Here is an 8,166-nt window from a genome sequence, read left to right on the forward strand (position 1 = left end):
TGTGAAGAATGCGAGAACCACTTCCTAAGATGTAGCATTTTTTAAGATTTCGCACCAACTACACTCCACGATCGCAAAGTTAATGCTCTTACGACCCCCATACGCGCAACACTCGAACAGGTTTGTGAGATAAAAATCGCATCTCCCCGGCGGGGAATCGAACCCAGGTCTCCCGCGTGACAGGCGGGGATACTAACCACTATACTACCGAGGAAGACGCAGCTAGCGTCTCGAATGCACAATTATGTTACTCAAATAGCTGATACATCTCAAACCTAGCCTCCTGTTGCTGTCAGAGACAGCTGCTAAGAATTAAAAGTATGCCCCAGGTGAGGCTCGAACTCACAACCCCGGCATTGCTCACGGCTACTGCCTTATAAGTACCGTGCGCTAACCAATTGCGCCACTGGGGCTACAACACAGTGCTCTCAGTTAGCGGTATTCACTTTGCTGCAAACCAGTGGTGGCCACAGAAACATACGATCGCCACCTGATGCCATACTGCGACTTTGGCACCTGACTACCAATGCTTCGTGCTATTCTTGTTTCATATGCTACGCTTACATGCACATCAACCGGCTCTGGTCGTCGAGAAAACGCGGGAAAACGCGCGCCTTGCCTTCTGCTACCTGTCGAACAGCGAGAGCAGATGCGTGGCAAGCTCTAAGCTCTGCAGGCGCACTGCGGCCACGCAGCTGGACGAGAGGTACCTTCCTTGGGAGCTTGCTCAGCCATGGAGAACACGTTTCTTAGCGAATTGCACTTGTCTCGTAGAAAGAAATGCTGCCACTGGCCCCTGTGGCGCAACGGATAACGCGTCTGACTACGGATCAGAAGATTCCAGGTTCGAATCCTGGGCAGGGTCGGCATTTTGTTAGTTGCCGACGCGTAGCTGGCCAGTGGATTTCGTATGTCGCCGCATCGTGGAGTGCTTTGTTGCTCCTGTGCATCTCGCAGCTGCATGTCGAGTCGATCGTGGTAAATATCGCTGCCTGCAAGCGTCAGCGTAGCGTCAGTCGAGCAAAGTCGAGACAAGTCAAGCTGAGAGCTGTAGGAGATGATACGCAATTAAATACAGGCGTGTGAAAGCGACGCAGACAACACTTTCCAAGTGTCCCACGTCACGTGGCGCAGAGCCGGCGCAACCCCAGCCAGCAGAGTGGCGCAGTGGAAGCGTGCTGGGCCCATAACCCAGAGGTCCGTGGATCGAAACCACGCTCTGCTAAAATTATTTCTTTTGCGGACTGTGTCGAGCTCGATTATTACGCCCACAGCGTCGGCTGGGGTGCTTTGATTCAGCGTTAACAGCAAACCCCGTAATTCTGAAGTGTGAAGAATGCGAGAACCACTTCCTAAGATGTAGCATTTTTTAAGATTTCGCACCAACTACACTCCACGATCGCAAAGTTAATGCTCTTACGACCCCCATACGCGCAACACTCGAACAGGTTTGTGAGATAAAAATCGCATCTCCCCGGCGGGGAATCGAACCCCGGTCTCCCGCGTGACAGGCGGGGATACTAACCACTATACTACCGAGGAAGACGCAGCTAGCGTCTCGAATGCACAATTATGTTACTCAAATAGCTGATACATCTCAAACCTAGCCTCCTGTTGCTGTCAGAGACAGCTGCTAAGAATTAAAAGTATGCCCCAGGTGAGGCTCGAACTCACAACCCCGTCATTGCTCACGGCTACTGCCTTATAAGTACCGTGCGCTAACCAATTGCGCCACTGGGGCTACAACACAGTGCTCTCAGTTAGCGGTATTCACTTTGCTGCAAACCAGTGGTGGCCACAGAAACATACGATCGCCACCTGATGCCATACTGCGACTTTGGCACCTGACTACCAATGCTTCGTGCTATTCTTGTTTCATATGCTACGCTTACATGCACATCAACCGGCTCTGGTCGTCGAGAAAACGCGGGAAAACGCGCGCCTTGCCTTCTGCTACCTGTCGAACAGCGAGAGCAGATGCGTGGCAAGCTCTAAGCTCTGCAGGCGCACTGCGGCCACGCAGCTGGACGAGAGGTACCTTCCTTGGGAGCTTGCTCAGCCATGGAGAACACGTTTCTTAGCGAATTGCACTTGTCTCGTAGAAAGAAATGCTGCCACTGGCCCTGTGGCGCAACGGATAACGCGTCTGACTACGGATCAGAAGATTCCAGGTTCGAATCCTGGCAGGGTCGGCATTTTGTTAGTTGCCGACGCGTAGCTGGCCAGTGGATTTCGTATGTCGCCGCATCGTGGAGTGCTTTGTTGCTCCTGTGCATCTCGCAGCTGCATGTCGAGTCGATCGTGGTAAATATCGCTGCCTGCAAGCGTCAGCGTAGCGTCAGTCGAGCAAAGTCGAGACAAGTCAAGCTGAGAGCTGTAGGAGATGATACGCAATTAAATACAGGCGTGTGAAAGCGACGCAGGACAACACTTTCCAAGTGTCCCCACGTCACGTGGCGCAGAGCCGGCGCAACCCCAGCCAGCAGAGTGGCGCAGTGGAAGCGTGCTGGGCCCATAACCCAGAGGTCCGTGGATCGAAACCACGCTCTGCTAAAATTATTTCTTTTGCGGACTGTGTCGAGCTCGATTATTACGCCCACAGCGTCGGCTGGGGTGCTTTGATTCAGCGTTAACAGCAAACCCCGTAATTCTGAAGTGTGAAGAATGCGAGAACCACTTCCTAAGATGTAGCATTTTTTAAGATTTCGCACCAACTACACTCCACGACCGCAAAGTTAATGCTCTTACGACCCCCATACGCGCAACACTCGAACAGGTTTGTGAGATAAAAATCGCATCTCCCCGGCGGGGAATCGAACCCAGGTCTCCCGCGTGACAGGCGGGGATACTAACCACTATACTACCGAGGAAGACGCAGCTAGCGTCTCGAATGCACAATTATGTTACTCAAATAGCTGATACATCTCAAACCTAGCCTCCTGTTGCTGTCAGAGACAGCTGCTAAGAATTAAAAGTATGCCCCAGGTGAGGCTCGAACTCACAACCCCGGCATTGCTCACGGCTACTGCCTTATAAGTACCGTGCGCTAACCAATTGCGCCACTGGGGCTACAACACAGTGCTCTCAGTTAGCGGTATTCACTTTGCTGCAAACCAGTGGTGGCCACAGAAACATACGATCGCCACCTGATGCCATACTGCGACTTTGGCACCTGACTACCAATGCTTCGTGCTATTCTTGTTTCATATGCTACGCTTACATGCACATCAACCGGCTCTGGTCGTCGAGAAAACGCGGGAAAACGCGCGCCTTGCCTTCTGCTACCTGTCGAACAGCGAGAGCAGATGCGTGGCAAGCTCTAAGCTCTGCAGGCGCACTGCGGCCACGCAGCTGGACGAGAGGTACCTTCCTTGGGAGCTTGCTCAGCCATGGAGAACACGTTTCTTAGCGAATTGCACTTGTCTCGTAGAAAGAAATGCTGCCACTGGCCCTGTGGCGCAACGGATAACGCGTCTGACTACGGATCAGAAGATTCCAGGTTCGAATCCTGGCAGGGTCGGCATTTTGTTAGTTGCCGACGCGTAGCTGGCCAGTGGATTTCGTATGTCGCCGCATCGTGGAGTGCTTTGTTGCTCCTGTGCATCTCGCAGCTGCATGTCGAGTCGATCGTGGTAAATATCGCTGCCTGCAAGCGTCAGCGTAGCGTCCAGTCGAGCAAAGTCGAGACAAGTCAAGCTGAGAGCTGTAGGAGATGATACGCAATTAAATACAGGCGTGTGAAAGCGACGCAGACAACACTTTCCAAGTGTCCCACGTCACGTGGCGCAGAGCCGGCGCAACCCCAGCCAGCAGAGTGGCGCAGTGGAAGCGTGCTGGGCCCATAACCCAGAGGTCCGTGGATCGAAACCACGCTCTGCTAAAATTATTTCTTTTGCGGACTGTGTCGAGCTCGATTATTACGCCCACAGCGTCGGCTGGGGTGCTTTGATTCAGCGTTAACAGCAAACCCCGTAATTCTGAAGTGTGAAGAATGCGAGAACCACTTCCTAAGATGTAGCATTTTTTAAGATTTCGCACCAACTACACTCCACGATCGCAAAGTTAATGCTCTTACGACCCCCATACGCGCAACACTCGAACAGGTTTGTGAGATAAAAATCGCATCTCCCCGGCGGGGAATCGAACCCCGGTCTCCCGCGTGACAGGCGGGGATACTAACCACTATACTACCGAGGAAGACGCAGCTAGCGTCTCGAATGCACAATTATGTTACTCAAATAGCTGATACATCTCAAACCTAGCCTCCTGTTGCTGTCAGAGACAGCTGCTAAGAATTAAAAGTATGCCCCAGGTGAGGCTCGAACTCACAACCCCGTCATTGCTCACGGCTACTGCCTTATAAGTACCGTGCGCTAACCAATTGCGCCACTGGGGCTACAACACAGTGCTCTCAGTTAGCGGTATTCACTTTGCTGCAAACCAGTGGTGGCCACAGAAACATACGATCGCCACCTGATGCCATACTGCGACTTTGGCACCTGACTACCAATGCTTCGTGCTATTCTTGTTTCATATGCTACGCTTACATGCACATCAACCGGCTCTGGTCGTCGAGAAAACGCGGGAAAACGCGCGCCCTTGCCTTCTGCTACCTGTCGAACAGCGAGAGCAGATGCGTGGCAAGCTCTAAGCTCTGCAGGCGCACTGCGGCCACGCAGCTGGACGAGAGGTACCTTCCTTGGGAGCTTGCTCAGCCATGGAGAACACGTTTCTTAGCGAATTGCACTTGTCTCGTAGAAAGAAATGCTGCCACTGGCCCTGTGGCGCAACGGATAACGCGTCTGACTACGGATCAGAAGATTCCAGGTTCGAATCCTGGCAGGGTCGGCATTTTGTTAGTTGCCGACGCGTAGCTGGCCAGTGGATTTCGTATGTCGCCGCATCGTGGAGTGCTTTGTTGCTCCTGTGCATCTCGCAGCTGCATGTCGAGTCGATCGTGGTAAATATCGCTGCCTGCAAGCGTCAGCGTAGCGTCAGTCGAGCAAAGTCGAGACAAGTCAAGCTGAGAGCTGTAGGAGATGATACGCAATTAAATACAGGCGTGTGAAAGCGACGCAGACAACACTTTCCAAGTGTCCCACGTCACGTGGCGCAGAGCCGGCGCAACCCCAGCCAGCAGAGTGGCGCAGTGGAAGCGTGCTGGGCCCATAACCCAGAGGTCCGTGGATCGAAACCACGCTCTGCTAAAATTATTTCTTTTGCGGACTGTGTCGAGCTCGATTATTACGCCCACAGCGTCGGCTGGGGTGCTTTGATTCAGCGTTAACAGCAAACCCCGTAATTCTGAAGTGTGAAGAATGCGAGAACCACTTCCTAAGATGTAGCATTTTTTAAGATTTCGCACCAACTACACTCCACGACCGCAAAGTTAATGCTCTTACGACCCCCATACGCGCAACACTCGAACAGGTTTGTGAGATAAAAATCGCATCTCCCCGGCGGGAAATCGAACCCAGGTCTCCCGCGTGACAGGCGGGGATACTAACCACTATACTACCGAGGAAGACGCAGCTAGCGTCTCGAATGCACAATTATGTTACTCAAATAGCTGATACATCTCAAACCTAGCCTCCTGTTGCTGTCAGAGACAGCTGCTAAGAATTAAAAGTATGCCCCAGGTGAGGCTCGAACTCACAACCCCGGCATTGCTCACGGCTACTGCCTTATAAGTACCGTGCGCTAACCAATTGCGCCACTGGGGCTACAACACAGTGCTCTCAGTTAGCGGTATTCACTTTGCTGCAAACCAGTGGTGGCCACAGAAACATACGATCGCCACCTGATGCCATACTGCGACTTTGGCACCTGACTACCAATGCTTCGTGCTATTCTTGTTTCATATGCTACGCTTACATGCACATCAACCGGCTCTGGTCGTCGAGAAAACGCGGGAAAACGCGCGCCTTGCCTTCTGCTACCTGTCGAACAGCGAGAGCAGATGCGTGGCAAGCTCTAAGCTCTGCAGGCGCACTGCGGCCACGCAGCTGGACGAGAGGTACCTTCCTTGGGAGCTTGCTCAGCCATGGAGAACACGTTTCTTAGCGAATTGCACTTGTCTCGTAGAAAGAAATGCTGCCACTGGCCCTGTGGCGCAACGGATAACGCGTCTGACTACGGATCAGAAGATTCCAGGTTCGAATCCTGGCAGGGTCGGCATTTTGTTAGTTGCCGACGCGTAGCTGGCCAGTGGATTTCGTATGTCGCCGCATCGTGGAGTGCTTTGTTGCTCCTGTGCATCTCGCAGCTGCATGTCGAGTCGATCGTGGTAAATATCGCTGCCTGCAAGCGTCAGCGTAGCGTCAGTCGAGCAAAGTCGAGACAAGTCAAGCTGAGAGCTGTAGGAGATGATACGCAATTAAATACAGGCGTGTGAAAGCGACGCAGACAACACTTTCCAAGTGTCCCACGTCACGTGGCGCAGAGCCGGCGCAACCCCAGCCAGCAGAGTGGCGCAGTGGAAGCGTGCTGGGCCCCATAACCCAGAGGTCCGTGGATCGAAACCACGCTCTGCTAAAATTATTTCTTTTGCGGACTGTGTCGAGCTCGATTATTACGCCCACAGCGTCGGCTGGGGTGCTTTGATTCAGCGTTAACAGCAAACCCCGTAATTCTGAAGTGTGAAGAATGCGAGAACCACTTCCTAAGATGTAGCATTTTTTAAGATTTCGCACCAACTACACTCCACGACCGCAAAGTTAATGCTCTTACGACCCCCATACGCGCAACACTCGAACAGGTTTGTGAGATAAAAATCGCATCTCCCCGGCGGGGAATCGAACCCCGGTCTCCCGCGTGACAGGCGGGGATACTAACCACTATACTACCGAGGAAGACGCAGCTAGCGTCTCGAATGCACAATTATGTTACTCAAATAGCTGATACATCTCAAACCTAGCCTCCTGTTGCTGTCAGAGACAGCTGCTAAGAATTAAAAGTATGCCCCAGGTGAGGCTCGAACTCACAACCCCGGCATTGCTCACGGCTACTGCCTTATAAGTACCGTGCGCTAACCAATTGCGCCACTGGGGCTACAACACAGTGCTCTCAGTTAGCGGTATTCACTTTGCTGCAAACCAGTGGTGGCCACAGAAACATACGATCGCCACCTGATGCCATACTGCGACTTTGGCACCTGACTACCAATGCTTCGTGCTATTCTTGTTTCATATGCTACGCTTACATGCACATCAACCGGCTCTGGTCGTCGAGAAAACGCGGGAAAACGCGCGCCTTGCCTTCTGCTACCTGTCGAACAGCGAGAGCAGATGCGTGGCAAGCTCTAAGCTCTGCAGGCGCACTGCGGCCACGCAGCTGGACGAGAGGTACCTTCCTTGGGAGCTTGCTCAGCCATGGAGAACACGTTTCTTAGCGAATTGCACTTGTCTCGTAGAAAGAAATGCTGCCACTGGCCCTGTGGCGCAACGGATAACGCGTCTGACTACGGATCAGAAGATTCCAGGTTCGAATCCTGGCAGGGTCGGCATTTTGTTAGTTGCCGACGCGTAGCTGGCCAGTGGATTTCGTATGTCGCCGCATCGTGGAGTGCTTTGTTGCTCCTGTGCATCTCGCAGCTGCATGTCGAGTCGATCGTGGTAAATATCGCTGCCTGCAAGCGTCAGCGTAGCGTCAGTCGAGCAAAGTCGAGACAAGTCAAGCTGAGAGCTGTAGGAGATGATACGCAATTAAATACAGGCGTGTGAAAGCGACGCAGACAACACTTTCCAAGTGTCCCACGTCACGTGGCGCAGAGCCGGCGCAACCCCAGCCAGCAGAGTGGCGCAGTGGAAGCGTGCTGGGCCCATAACCCAGAGGTCCGTGGATCGAAACCACGCTCTGCTAAAATTATTTCTTTTGCGGACTGTGTCGAGCTCGATTATTACGCCCACAGCGTCGGCTGGGGTGCTTTAATTCAGCGTTAACAGCAAACCCCGTAATTCTGAAGTGTGAAGAATGCGAGAACCACTTCCTAAGATGTAGCATTTTTTAAGATTTCGCACCAACTACACTCCACGATCGCAAAGTTAATGCTCTTACGACCCCCATACGCGCAACACTCGAACAGGTTTGTGAGATAAAAATCGCATCTCCCCGGCGGGGAATCGAACCCCGGTCTCCCGCGTGACAGGCGGGGATACTAACCACTAT

General features: G+C 52.8%; 22 non-coding genes across 22 annotated transcripts; 11 read left to right on the forward strand and 11 right to left on the reverse strand.

Annotated features, from left to right (window-relative positions):
- Positions 1–142: 142 nt before the first annotated feature.
- Trnad-guc (transfer RNA aspartic acid (anticodon GUC)) lies at positions 143–214 on the reverse strand. Its single transcript has one exon. It is a non-coding gene; the product is annotated as a tRNA-Asp (tRNA).
- Positions 215–321: 107 nt separating this feature from the next.
- On the reverse strand, positions 322–413 carry Trnai-uau (transfer RNA isoleucine (anticodon UAU)). The gene is given in 2 exon segments: positions 322–357; positions 376–413. It is a non-coding gene; the product is annotated as a tRNA-Ile (tRNA).
- Positions 414–792: 379 nt separating this feature from the next.
- Positions 793–869, forward strand: Trnar-acg (transfer RNA arginine (anticodon ACG)). Its single transcript has one exon. It is a non-coding gene; the product is annotated as a tRNA-Arg (tRNA).
- Positions 870–1,153: 284 nt separating this feature from the next.
- Trnam-cau (transfer RNA methionine (anticodon CAU)) lies at positions 1,154–1,225 on the forward strand. The gene has a single exon. It is a non-coding gene; the product is annotated as a tRNA-Met (tRNA).
- Positions 1,226–1,470: 245 nt separating this feature from the next.
- Trnad-guc (transfer RNA aspartic acid (anticodon GUC)) lies at positions 1,471–1,542 on the reverse strand. The gene has a single exon. It is a non-coding gene; the product is annotated as a tRNA-Asp (tRNA).
- A 107-nt stretch (positions 1,543–1,649) lies between these two features.
- On the reverse strand, positions 1,650–1,741 carry Trnai-uau (transfer RNA isoleucine (anticodon UAU)). Its single transcript is given in 2 exon segments — positions 1,650–1,685; positions 1,704–1,741. It is a non-coding gene; the product is annotated as a tRNA-Ile (tRNA).
- A 378-nt stretch (positions 1,742–2,119) lies between these two features.
- Trnar-acg (transfer RNA arginine (anticodon ACG)) lies at positions 2,120–2,192 on the forward strand. Its single transcript has one exon. It is a non-coding gene; the product is annotated as a tRNA-Arg (tRNA).
- A 289-nt stretch (positions 2,193–2,481) lies between these two features.
- Positions 2,482–2,553, forward strand: Trnam-cau (transfer RNA methionine (anticodon CAU)). Its single transcript has one exon. It is a non-coding gene; the product is annotated as a tRNA-Met (tRNA).
- A 245-nt stretch (positions 2,554–2,798) lies between these two features.
- On the reverse strand, positions 2,799–2,870 carry Trnad-guc (transfer RNA aspartic acid (anticodon GUC)). The gene has a single exon. It is a non-coding gene; the product is annotated as a tRNA-Asp (tRNA).
- A 107-nt stretch (positions 2,871–2,977) lies between these two features.
- On the reverse strand, positions 2,978–3,069 carry Trnai-uau (transfer RNA isoleucine (anticodon UAU)). The gene is given in 2 exon segments: positions 2,978–3,013; positions 3,032–3,069. It is a non-coding gene; the product is annotated as a tRNA-Ile (tRNA).
- A 378-nt stretch (positions 3,070–3,447) lies between these two features.
- On the forward strand, positions 3,448–3,520 carry Trnar-acg (transfer RNA arginine (anticodon ACG)). The gene has a single exon. It is a non-coding gene; the product is annotated as a tRNA-Arg (tRNA).
- Positions 3,521–3,808: 288 nt separating this feature from the next.
- On the forward strand, positions 3,809–3,880 carry Trnam-cau (transfer RNA methionine (anticodon CAU)). Its single transcript has one exon. It is a non-coding gene; the product is annotated as a tRNA-Met (tRNA).
- Positions 3,881–4,125: 245 nt separating this feature from the next.
- Trnad-guc (transfer RNA aspartic acid (anticodon GUC)) lies at positions 4,126–4,197 on the reverse strand. The gene has a single exon. It is a non-coding gene; the product is annotated as a tRNA-Asp (tRNA).
- Positions 4,198–4,304: 107 nt separating this feature from the next.
- On the reverse strand, positions 4,305–4,396 carry Trnai-uau (transfer RNA isoleucine (anticodon UAU)). Its single transcript is given in 2 exon segments — positions 4,305–4,340; positions 4,359–4,396. It is a non-coding gene; the product is annotated as a tRNA-Ile (tRNA).
- A 379-nt stretch (positions 4,397–4,775) lies between these two features.
- Positions 4,776–4,848, forward strand: Trnar-acg (transfer RNA arginine (anticodon ACG)). Its single transcript has one exon. It is a non-coding gene; the product is annotated as a tRNA-Arg (tRNA).
- Positions 4,849–5,135: 287 nt separating this feature from the next.
- On the forward strand, positions 5,136–5,207 carry Trnam-cau (transfer RNA methionine (anticodon CAU)). The gene has a single exon. It is a non-coding gene; the product is annotated as a tRNA-Met (tRNA).
- Positions 5,208–5,631: 424 nt separating this feature from the next.
- Positions 5,632–5,723, reverse strand: Trnai-uau (transfer RNA isoleucine (anticodon UAU)). Its single transcript is given in 2 exon segments — positions 5,632–5,667; positions 5,686–5,723. It is a non-coding gene; the product is annotated as a tRNA-Ile (tRNA).
- Positions 5,724–6,101: 378 nt separating this feature from the next.
- Positions 6,102–6,174, forward strand: Trnar-acg (transfer RNA arginine (anticodon ACG)). The gene has a single exon. It is a non-coding gene; the product is annotated as a tRNA-Arg (tRNA).
- Positions 6,175–6,779: 605 nt separating this feature from the next.
- On the reverse strand, positions 6,780–6,851 carry Trnad-guc (transfer RNA aspartic acid (anticodon GUC)). Its single transcript has one exon. It is a non-coding gene; the product is annotated as a tRNA-Asp (tRNA).
- Positions 6,852–6,958: 107 nt separating this feature from the next.
- On the reverse strand, positions 6,959–7,050 carry Trnai-uau (transfer RNA isoleucine (anticodon UAU)). The gene is given in 2 exon segments: positions 6,959–6,994; positions 7,013–7,050. It is a non-coding gene; the product is annotated as a tRNA-Ile (tRNA).
- Positions 7,051–7,428: 378 nt separating this feature from the next.
- On the forward strand, positions 7,429–7,501 carry Trnar-acg (transfer RNA arginine (anticodon ACG)). Its single transcript has one exon. It is a non-coding gene; the product is annotated as a tRNA-Arg (tRNA).
- Positions 7,502–7,788: 287 nt separating this feature from the next.
- Positions 7,789–7,860, forward strand: Trnam-cau (transfer RNA methionine (anticodon CAU)). The gene has a single exon. It is a non-coding gene; the product is annotated as a tRNA-Met (tRNA).
- Positions 7,861–8,166: the final 306 nt, after the last annotated feature.

This window comes from Schistocerca serialis, chromosome 9, assembly GCF_023864345.2.
Source record: "Schistocerca serialis cubense isolate TAMUIC-IGC-003099 chromosome 9, iqSchSeri2.2, whole genome shotgun sequence".
In the NCBI taxonomy this organism is placed as follows: Eukaryota; Metazoa; Arthropoda; class Insecta; order Orthoptera; family Acrididae; genus Schistocerca; species Schistocerca serialis.